Here is an 11,929-nt window from a genome sequence, read left to right as displayed (position 1 = left end):
TCTGCCGAGCTCCGGGGCGCTTCTGTGGAAAGGCAAAGCTTTTATACCTCACCCTCGAGAAGGAGAGGGACTGGACAGCCAATGCCACCTTCCTTCTCCTCTGGCCCAAGATATTAGTTTATCATTAGCTGCTGTTGGCCAGCCTTTCAGAGGCTGGTTTCTGTAGTGATGGCCTCCGAGAAGCCCCATCCAGGCTCTGTCGACACTGGTTGCTGGCACTTGCACCAATTCCAGTGTTGACTTAAGACCGTCCAAACCGCGCGGCGGTGTGGGTCCGTGGTTGAGCCATGACCAATGAACCAGCAGGTCGTGTTTTGATTCTGGTCAAAGCACGTGCCTGGGTTGTGGGCGTGATCCCCCAGTAGGCGGTGTGTGGGCGGCAGTCAACTAAGGATTCTCATCAATGCTGTTTCTATCCCTTTCCCCCTCTCCCCTCCTCTCTCTGAAATCAATAAAATCATTTTTAAAAAAAGAATGTCCAAATTGTCCTCGCCAGTGTTTTTCAGTGGTTAGAGCGTCGGCCTGAGGGTTCAATTCCCGGTCAAGGGCATGTACCTGGGTTGCAGGTTCATTCCCAGGCCCCTGGGGGCGTGTGCAGGAGGCAACTAATCTACGGGTCTCTCTCTCTCTCTTTCTCTCTCTCTCTCCCCCCCCCACCCCCTCTCTTCCACTCTCTCTAAAAATCAATGGAAAAAATATCCTTGGGTGAGGATTCACAAAAACAAAAACACCATCACCACCCCAACAAAAAGAACGTCCAAACCTGTAGAGAATTTTTATAAAATGTATTTGAGCCAAACAGAGGATAAGCCCGGAAGCAAGATCTCAACAGACTGAGAAGAATGCTTTCACGAATGAGACTGCAGCTTCTTTCGTGCATTTGGAATGAAGGAGGCAACAGATGGAAGATTAAATTCAGGTGGGGGATTACAAGATCGCTAACAAAATCACGTGCTCCTCTGAGACCCTGAAAGGAGGATCTCTGGCATTTCCAAGGCTTCAGGGTGCACAGAAACGGTGGGAAAGTTGCTTAAAGCAAAAGAGTCTCAGAGGGCCCGGCCAGCGCAGCTCAGTGGTTGAACGTCGATCTATGAACCAGGTTCGATTACAAGAGGTTACAGTTTGATTCCCCGTCAGGACAAATTCCCTGGTCAGGACACATGCCTGGGTTGAGGGCTCAGTTCCCAGGGCCGAGGGGGGGGGGGGGGGGGGGGGAGATGGCATGCAGGAGGCAGCCAATCAATGATCCTCTTTCATCATCAATGTTTCTATCTCCCTTTCCCTTCCTCTCTGAAATCAATAAAAAAAAAATTTTTTAAAAAGAGTTTCAGAGGGAAGGCAGGGGTGGGTGAGTGGGGAAAGATTAACCAGTGGTTCTCAACCTTCCTAATGCTGACCCTTTAATACAGTTCCTCATGTTGTGGTGACCCCCCAACCATAACATTATTTTCATTGCTACTTCATAACTGTAATGTTGCTACTGTTATGAATCGTAATGTAAATATCTGATATGCAGGAAGAATTTTCTTTTTTTTTTTAAATATATTTTATTGATTTTTTACAGAGAGGAAGGGAGAGGGAGAGGGATAGAGAGTTAGAAACATCGATGAGAGAGAAACATCGATTCAGCTGCCTCTTGCATGCCCCCCACTGGGAATGTGCCCGCAACCCAGGTACATGCCCTTGACCGGAATCAAACCTGGGACCCTTCAGTCCGCAGGCCGGTGCTCTATCCGCTGAGCCAAACCAGCTAGGGCTGCAGGATGAATTTTCATTGTTACAAATTGAACATCATTAAAGCATAGTGATTCATCACAAAAACAATATGTAATTATATATGTGTTTTCCGATGGTCTTAGGTGACCCCTGTGAAAGGGTTGTTTGACCCCCCAAGGGGTCTCGACCCACAGGTTGAGAACCGCTGGATTAACCAAAGAACTTACACGCATATATGCATAACCCATGGACACAGACAACACTGTGGTGAAGGCTGGGGGGATGGTTAGGGGGCCCATGGGGGGAAAAAGGGGGGCATCTGTAATGCTTTCAAACAATAAAGATAAATCTAAAATAATAAAAAAAAAAAAGCAAAGATAAACCACAACAAAGAAGCTATAGACCCGCGGTCTGACCTACCCACATGACCTACCCAGCTAGGAACTGATGATCAGGTCACCTGTGAGGTTCCTTTCAGTGGGTTTATTAGGAGCCCACTTTTCATCCACATCAGTAAACGCAGCATCCAGAGGCCCCAACCCATAGGTCAGAACGTGGGGTTGCTCCTGGCGCCCGGGTTCCTGTGATCTGCCAGGATAGAAATCTAAAGTTCACCAGGAACTGATAGCGAGCCTGGTGCACTGGCCAGGATCGAACCAGGGCTCCATGGCAGGTCTCCACCATCGAACCAGCCTTCGTTCTTGGGATAGAAAGCCAGAGAGTTCGCCACAAAGTGGCGCTCAGGTGAGAGGTTTCTGACAGAGCTCCAGCGCCGAGGGCGACAACATTAAAGGGAGAAAGACATGTTGCTCCCAGACAAAAGCTGGGGACAGTTTTACAGACGATGAGGCAGGAGAGATATCTAAGTGTGACATACAGTATGTAGAGATGGGGACTCGAGCCTGCGCGGTGGAACTCCATGCTTCCTCATGCTCTGCATGTCTCCTTAGCATGCTAAGTCTCCTCCCAGGACTGTGTGTATTAGCACTGAAATGAGGAAGGGTCCCCGAAAAGACAGCCTTTCTTGCTAGTGCACACGCACGAGTGAAAGGCACAGAACGTAAGCCCGCCGAAGTAAACCTTGCAGAGAGCAGTGTCCTGCCGTCCAGCTGCTAACTGGCTGTGGGGCGGGAGAGCACTGGGCAAACTGTCCTCCCCTTTGACACTAGCCGGGCAGGGGGATTGGGATCATGTTTGTCGGTGAGTGTCTGGGGCGGGGTTTACACAACATCGGTTTTGTGCTGTCTCCGTGGCAGAGTGCCTGACCTCAGGCTCGATTCTCGTAACATCTGATCGCAAGGCTTGTCTGGCAGCCCCAGACAGTACCTCCATCGCCAGCAGCCAAACTCATAGGCCAGAGATGGAAATTCACCGCCTGAATCTATTCCACTTGGTCAGATCGATTGGAAAAATCAGTGGAGGAGTAAAAGGCAGGGGTGGGGTGGGGTGGGGAGAGTTGACCAAATTGGAAAAAGTTCATCTCATTATTAAAAAGGTATATTTTTATGATAAACAATTAGGAGATAATTATTCTTGAAAATCATTGAATCAAAGGATTTAAAGGTTACATTAGAATTTTTATTGGATTTGCTGTAAGCCAATGAGCTAACTTGGGTAGACGTGTTGGTGACGTCTTACCTTGGCTTGTCTGGGAACACTATACCTCCACGTTCCTTACCTCTTCTGTGTCCCTCTGCCGCCTTCCCCAGGCCCAGCGCCACCTTTCTGGGAGAGCTTTGGGTGCATGTGATTAGAACCGTTCGCCTAAAAAACACAAGGCCGGCCCTGCCTGGCTTGGCTCAGTGGATAGAGCATCGGCCTGCGAGAGCCCAGGATGGAGACTGAGCCGCCTGACCCCGCTGCTCTCTTCTGTCGGCGAGGCCTGCCTGGGCAGACACCTGTGTGGTCCACGGAGCGTGTCTCCTTTCGCTGGTCCCTCCTGTGGCTGCTGGAGGGAGAAGCAGAGGCTGCCTGGCTCAGGCTAGAATTAAGCTCTCACCGGGGGAGTGAGACAGGATGTGTGTGGGGCGCAGCAGAGCCTGTGGCTCCCAATGGCTGAGAAGAGCTGCACCCGCGCAGCCCACCTGAGTGTGCGAGCCGAGGGCGGGAGGGCGGGCGCTGGTGAGCATGGAGCTCCCAGGGGCAGCTGTGGGCAGAGGCCGGGCCCCGAGATTCTAGGTCCTCCGGCCATAATGCTGTCGGACACCCAAACTACATCAAACTCTCAGCACAGGAACACATGTCTTGGGAAGACATTGGCCGACACTGGCAGCATTTCTTTTAGAAGCAAGGCCTTTTGTCTTGCATCCCATTCGATGGCTATTAGTTTTGGGTGTGCCTTTTTCAGTCTTTTATTGCTCTATTATCTTGTGTGTGTTTGTATGTGTGTGTGTGCGTTAAATAGATATTTTCAGGTATGCTACTTTAATTTCATAGTGATGTTTTAAAAAAACAAAACAACCCGACGTATCTATGTAGATTATATTGTAATGTAATACTATATAATATTAACATAAGGCATAATTCTCTGTGCAACATACCACTCCACTCTCAGGAATCTTAGTTTTAGAATATTCGTTTTGGATTTGCTCACAGATATTTTCTCCTGTCTTATAAATTGGTTTTAGCTATTTATAGCCACCTTACCAATGGTCTCCCTGAAATACTCACTTTACTATGTCTTCCTCTGTTACTTCCACCTGACATCTCATCATCCTTGGATTCCTGCTCATAAGCGTGTAAACTCTATGCTCAGCCAGGCGCCATGCAGAGAGCACGGGTTAGACGAGAGGCACGTGCGGGAGATACACGGAGCCCTTCCCCGCGCAGCTTGCTTGGCCTAGGGTCCCGCGGGCTCCGTGGCCTCCTCCCCAGGGCCGAGTTCTCCTCGGGGGTGAAGGTATTTTCTGTCAGGTAGACACAGTGGTTTCCCTTTCTTTATACTCACAAGGAGGCAGTGTAACTATCCCAGAAGTTCTTCAGGAGGCAACTCAGTAGCCATAAGTCCTCAGACCACACAGGAGCCTGGGAGAGCATTACTTCCCTAGGCAGCCAAAAGGCTGGGGGTAGCAAGAAGGGCGCAGAGTGGAGATGGAGTTGACAACACGCTCAGGAATGTCACTCCGGGAAATGTCATTCCAGGAAATGTCCTCTTCTTTTGTTTGGTAAAAGGGTTGAGAACCCCAAATAGAATTGGCCCAGACAAGTAAATAAAGTGTAATGCACATTGGGTTAAAAATAATGACCGTGGCTCCTCCTCTTCCCTCCCTCCCTCCCTCTTCCCTCCTCCCTCCCTCCCTCCCTCCCTCCTTCCTCCCTCCCTTCCTCCTCCCTCCTCCCTCCCTCCCTCCTTCCTCCCTCCCTCCCTCCTTCCTCCCTCCCTCCATCCCCCCTCCCTCCCTCCCTCTCTCCCTCCTCCCTCCCTCCCTCCTCCCCAGCGGCAGGTTTTTTCAGGTTTCATGCCAATAATTTATTGAACGGAGGTCTGTACACAGGCAAACCTTACTGTGGAAACTAAGACATCAGGATCCCCCCACCATCTCTAACCCAGCCCTCCAGGGTGGGGAGAGGAGGGACGAGACCTTAGGGCAGAGGACAGGAGGGGGACACAGCTGTAGGAGGGGGAGGAGCCAGGTTGGACGGTGCGAATCGACATTTTCTTTAAGAAAAAAATTATAATAATCTATTTACACTCAGGGGCCAGGAAAGAGGAGAGGAGATGGGCTGGGCTGGTTCTATTTACAAGGGACACAGGAAGGGAGGGTGGGTTGGAGAAGGGCGGTCTGCGGGGAGGGAAGGGGGCCAAGGGATAGGAGGTCCACATGCCCCCAACCCCGTCCATCCTTCCTTCTCTTCCCTCCCCACAACCAGTTGAAATCCTCTTTAAAAGCCCACCATAGGGGTGAAACTGGTGAGGAAGGAACAGGAAGAGGGAACAGGGACTCATTTACCTCTGCCCTCTAGTCTAGGGGCCCAGCCAGGGCAGGAGCTATGGCCCCCCCCCCCCACCCCCGTTTGAAGAGGCGGCGCCTCCTTCCCTCCCTCCTCCCCAGTGGCGCTCCTCCCGCAGCCCTCGCCTCTGGGGAGGAGGGAGGGGGGAGAAGAGCCGAGTTTCAATCACCTTCTTTTTTCTGGTAGATTCAACTAAGACCACTTGTTGAGGTTGAAGCACTCACATTTGCCTCTTGCTGATCACTGAGAGAGAAAGAATTCTACAGGCCCCTGTAGTTCAATTGTGAAATCCCTACATGAGGAGAGAGAAAAAGAGAATATGTCATTTTTTTCCATGTCTCCAATATTCAGAAATATTCCCCCGACAAAATTGGGGAGAAGAGACAGGGAATAAGGTTATGTGTGCCTAGCTCCTGAGAAGCCTTCTCAAACTCTGAAAGAATAACAGGATAACTCCCTGTGGACTAAAAGGCATCTCTGGTCAGCCTCGGTTTTGAAGAATGTCTTGGCTGAATAGTCCTTTTCCAGAGAGCAGGTTGCCTAACTTAGTGAAGAAGTTGCACCGTGTGTATGTTTTCCATCCCGTTCCTCTGACCTCATCTTCTTGGATTTCTTCTCCGCAAAGCCCATTGAACAGTTGTATCTCAGACTCAGGCTCAAAAACCTCTCAGATGAGTTGTCACACCTGTATACTACTCTCACCTCACCCTAGCATAACCATGTGTACATGTTTATCTAGATTAAAAGATGGTGAAAACATCAAGAGAGAATATTGGGAGAGATATGGGTATATTGACTACTTATTATCTCATCCTAACCTCTCATTTATTATGGCAGTTCTTCCAGAACGCTAGTATTTTGCTGTGCTTTTCTCTGAAGTTTTCCCTGCCCCTTTACTTCACCATGGACTGCACCCACGCTACAGGGACTGTAATGTGTTAAAAGCACAGTGTAACTAATAGAAATAAAGAGTGCAATGCCCCCTCCCCTAAGGCACTTCTAGATGGAGTCTCTCACTAAAAAGAAAGAAAGAAAAAAAAAATAATGACCTTGACAAAAACCAAAAATCTTTTCCAAGTAAAACAAAAGCAGATAACACACGGTATTGCAGTGTCCAAAGGGCCAGCCAGCTTGGCCCAGGAACAAACGTTCCCGCATCAAAGGGACTGGAGGTGACCCAGGTGTTCTCTGAGCTGTTGAGCAAGAACGGGGAGCAAGCAGCACTTCACTGTGCGCAAGGTTAGCCCCTCGGGTTGAAGAAGGAGCCCTCCTGACTTCTGGCTGGCGGCTGCAGCTCACCAAGATGCCAAAGGAGATGCCAGTTGCAAACTGAAAAATAGACGGTCCTTCAAAGTGTGTCAAAGTGGTCCTGTTGATTCACAGCCTCTCCAACACTTAATGCTAACAGATTTCTTATTTTTTTCCCATCTGGTGAGTACAAAATGGTGTTTAATTGCGGCCCCAATTTGCATCACCCTGATTATGAGTGAAGCACAGAATCTCCTTATATGCTTGTAGCCTCTTCTATGAAGCGCCCGCTTCTGTTGAGCTCTCCTCGTCCGTGGGGTTTCTGTCGTCCAGTGCTTATGGGAATGCTTCCTATTGCTTCATGGTCCTTTGTCAGTTGTATGTGTTGTAATGATTTTATTCAACTCTTTGGGCCATCTTTTCACAGTATTTGTGCTATGTTTTTTAAAATAAATAGATACTTTAAAATGATCAATCTTTTAGCCCTGGCCGGTGTGGCTCAGTTGGTTGAGCATCATCCATTACACAGAGAGGCACCAGTTCAATTCCAGGTCAGGGCACATGCCTGGGTTGTGGGATCTCCTGTAGGGGGCATGCAAGAGGCAGCTGATTGAGGTTTCTCTCGCGAGCTCTCTCTCTCTCTCTCTCCCTCTCCCTTCCTCCAGCTCTTTTGGGAAGGTCATCCTTGGCCACAGCCCATCAGTGGAAACCACAGCTGCCCCTTCTTGCCTGGCCCACTCTAGGCCGTTTCCCCGAGGAGGTAAGACTCCCATGAGGCAGGAGTATGGAGCCTCCTGGCTCCTGGTTCTAACCCCATCCTCTGCTCCCGGGCTAGTGGGAAGCTTGTCCCCAGTGAGGGTCAGGCGGGGCCAGGAGCTGCGGTTAGGGGAAGAAAGGCACAGACTCAGCTCAGTGCAGCCCCATGTCCCTGATTAACCCCTCCACCCAACTCGCAGGCCTGTACACCACCACCTACTGCCTCGCACACGCCTCCCAGGACTCACCCAGGCCTCCTGGAGCAGGACTGGGCCTGGCTCAGGTGCAGGCTCCCTGCTGGGCCAGGCTTCTCTTAAAGAACCTGACCTACTTCGAGCCCAGACCACACTGCTGGTTCTCCCTCCTGCTGATCTTGGGCTCAGATAGGCCACAGATGAGCAGATGTGTGGAGGTCCTGGGGGTTCTGCCATTTCAAACGGAAGTAAAAGGCATAGCAAAGCGATTCTGGTATCACTTTTTTTTCCACAACAAAATAGGTCAAGACGAAAACAAATTTGTCTTTTCAGAAACATCTAGAAGAAAATCAGCGACGATTGTCCAAAAGGCAAGATTGGAATGTAATGGCATGCCCCGGATCGTCTCCTGTCTAAATATGTAAGACTCACACTTTCAGGAGAAGATGCGGGAAATTCTTACTCTGGTGGAAAATGAGATGCAGTGTGAACTGTCTTCCCAAGGTTGGTGACTCCTTCATTTGCTGCTGATCTTTAAGCACAGTCTGTCCCCTTGGGGAGGCTGAGGTGCTGGGAGCAGGGACTCCCTCCCACAGGTAAACAGGGACCCCTGTGGGCACAGTTCACGGCTGAGCAGAGCCAGCACCCTGAAGGGCACAGAGAAGGGCCAGGGCCCCCGGGGCCTTGGGGGGCAGCGTGAGCTCACTGACCACTGGCTTGCCAAGGGTCTCTCCCCTGAATGTATCTCAGACAGCCAGTCCCTGCAGGAAAGATGGGATTTTATTTTAAATAGACTATTGCTGAGATCGTTTCTAGATTTACATAAAAATTGAGCAGACCACACGAAAAGTACATCTGAGGCTCACACCCAGTTTCCCTTATCATTAGCACCGTATATCAGTAAGGTATGTTTGTTGTCATTAATGAATGAATATTGATGTATTATTATCAACTCACATTGTACAGATATTAAAGGACAATAGGGAATATTATGAACTACTTTATACCTATAAACTTAGAAACATACACAAAATAGACAAATTCCTTGAAAGGTACAATCTAATGAAGCTTATACAAATAGGAATAAATTACATTAATAGTCTTTTTTTTTTTTCATCACCATTTATCCCCTCTATGGCCTCTTCCACCACCTCCCAATCCGCCTCCCCCCTACATCAGTAAGCTTATATCCACTAAAAATTGAAATTGTAGTTAAAAACATTCCTGCAAACAAAACTCCAGGCCTAGATGGCTTCACTGGTAAAATCTACCAAAAATTTAAGAAATAGATAAGACCAATTCGACACAAACTTTTTTGTAAAATTAAACAAGAAAGAATACTGCCCAACTCATTCTGTGAGGTCAGTGTCAACCTTGTTTTAAAACCAGAGAAAGACATACGAGAACACTTAGCACCAATATTTCTTAAACATTTAGCTGCAAACTTTATTAACACAATTTTCTAAGGAAACTTTCTAAACACAATAATTATGCCAAGTGAACAAAAGCCAGCTGGTCCCCCAACACCAGAAGAGTACCTTCTGTATTAACTCCACTTATATAAATTCCCCAAAGTACAAACTACTCTACAGTGACAAAAAGTTGAACAATGATTAGCTGTGGGGGTGGAGAGAGAGACGTACAAAAGGACAGGAAAAATCTTTGGGGACCAGTCCACTCCCAGGATTGCTGTGATGGTTTCCTGAATGTACACGTGTGTCAAGACTTATCGACATTTACATACTGTAAATGTATGAAGTTTATTGTATGCTAATGTAACCTCAAAGCTGTTAAAACAAAAATACAGCCTATAACTCTTGGTATGTAACTGAAGCGACATTACAAGGAAAGTTTATAAATTTACATGTACACATTAAAAAAAGAAATGTGGAAAAGAAGTGGTCTAAATATCACTACCAAAAAGCTACAATAAGTGGAAAGAAAAAGATTATACAGATCAGAGCAGAAACAAGTGAAACTGAAATCAGATGTTCAATTTAAAGAAATGAAGGAAGTCAAAGGCACATGTTTCCTATGGCCGTGAAGATGCTAGTGAAATGGTTAACCCCTAGCAACACTGATCAAGAATAACAGAGCATTCACAAAGTACCAATATCACCATTGAAAAAAGGCACATAAGTATAGATATTATAGACATTTAAAAGATAGTACAAAGATATTATCAATAACTTTATGTCAAATAAATTTAAAATGTAGATAATATTGTCAGTTCATTGATAAAAAGAAATTCACTAAGAAGAAATATAAAGCACAAATAATTCAATTATCTACAGTTTTTTTAAGAATATATTTTATTGATTTTTCACATAGCAGAAGGGAGAGGGATAGAGAGTTAGAAACATCAATGAGAGAGGAACATTGATCAGCTGCCTCCTGCACACCTCCTACTGGGGATGTGCCCGCAACCAAGGTACATGGCCTTGACCAGAATCGAACCTGGGACCTTTCAGTCCGCAGGCTGATGCTCTACCCACCGAGCCAAACCGGTTAGGGCTATCTACAGTTTTAAAAATTAAGTCTGAAAAGGAAAATTCCCCAAAATAGGAAATTCTAGGCCCACATGGCTTCACTGTCAAATTCTTCCAAGCATTTAAGGAAGACATAAAACCAGGGCTACACAAAATCCCACAATTCCTTCTGAAAAGAGGGAAATCTCCGAATTTTTATGAGACCTAAATAATCCTCATGCCAAAAGACATGAGACAGAAGCATTTACAGAAAAGGAAAATTACACATCAAGCCCTCTTCTAAATATTGATCCAACATATTGCCAAACTGATTCCTGAAATAGATATAATGAATAAGAAATATGGCATGACCGAGGTTAGTTTGCTTAACTCAAGGCTGGATTAACATTGGAAAATCAATCGATGCAGCTCACCACATTGACCACAAAGGGGAGGAAACCATGTATAATCTTAACAGATGCACAAGCATTAAAGTCAGCACTGCATGACAAACACCAAAACGCTTAGGAAATTGGCAATAGACTGATTTCCCTTCCTCTGACAAATGGCTTTTACCAAAAAAACACATCCAATACTGTATTTAATGGTGAAAGGAAATCGGGAGGCGCGTGGTCACTGTGCTGACATATTCCATATGGGACCGAGGGGCCTGGCCCTTGAAATAAGGCACAAAAAAGAGGTTAAAGGTATAAAGGAGAGGAAAGGGTCCGTCATTACTCACAGATGACATGATTACACATGTAGAAAAGCTACAGGACACTTTGGACCCAATTAAGGAGAGTTTACAAGAAAAAAGCAGCAGCAGCCCCAGCCAGGTGGCTCAGTGGGTTGGAGTGTTGTCCCATACACCACAAAGGTTGCGGGTTCGATTCCCGATGAGGGCACATGCCTAAGTTGCAGGGTCAATACCTGATTGGGCAAGTACCGAAGGTGATGGATCAATGATTCAATGTTTCTCTCTCTCTCTCTCCCTTACTCTCTCAAAAATCAATAAACATATCCTCAGATGAGGATTAAAAAAAAAGGAAAGCAGATGCCTGCCCAGTGACACAGAGCCCTCCAGTGAGTGGTACCTGAAGATGTTGCCAAATATGTTTGGTTTTTTTTGGTTAATCCTCACCCAAGGATATTTTTCCATTGATTTTTTTTTTTTTTTTTTTGAGAGAGAGAGAGTGAAATGGGGGCTGGGGGGGAGAGAGAGAGAGAGAGAGAGAGAGAAATATGGGTGTGAAACACATTGATTGGTTGCCTCCCGCATACGCCTCCACCAGGCCCAGGGATTGAGCCTGCAACCCAGGTGCGAGGGTCAATGCTCTAACCACTGAGCCACCAACCAGGGCTCACCACAGATGTCGTTAAAGAAATGGCAAACATAACTATGGATTTCTACAGGCGTTTGTGCTTGTGTTGTGGATGCACAGAAAGCCCGCAGGTGTGTGTCTCCCAGAAGGAATGGGGGCGAGGGGACAGGGGTGGGAGGAGACGGGGGTTTCACCTAGAGGCTTGAGGACAGTCCCCAGAATGCTCCTGTGTGTTCTGGATTCAACACCATCGTAAAGGGGAACCACGAACGGT

This window comes from Myotis yumanensis, unplaced genomic scaffold (genome assembly GCF_028538775.1).
Source record: "Myotis yumanensis isolate MYYU_CA2020_CCGP unplaced genomic scaffold, mMyoYum1.0.hap1 SCAF_13, whole genome shotgun sequence".
In the NCBI taxonomy this organism is placed as follows: Eukaryota; Metazoa; Chordata; class Mammalia; order Chiroptera; family Vespertilionidae; genus Myotis; species Myotis yumanensis.
This window is presented reverse-complemented; position numbering follows the sequence as displayed.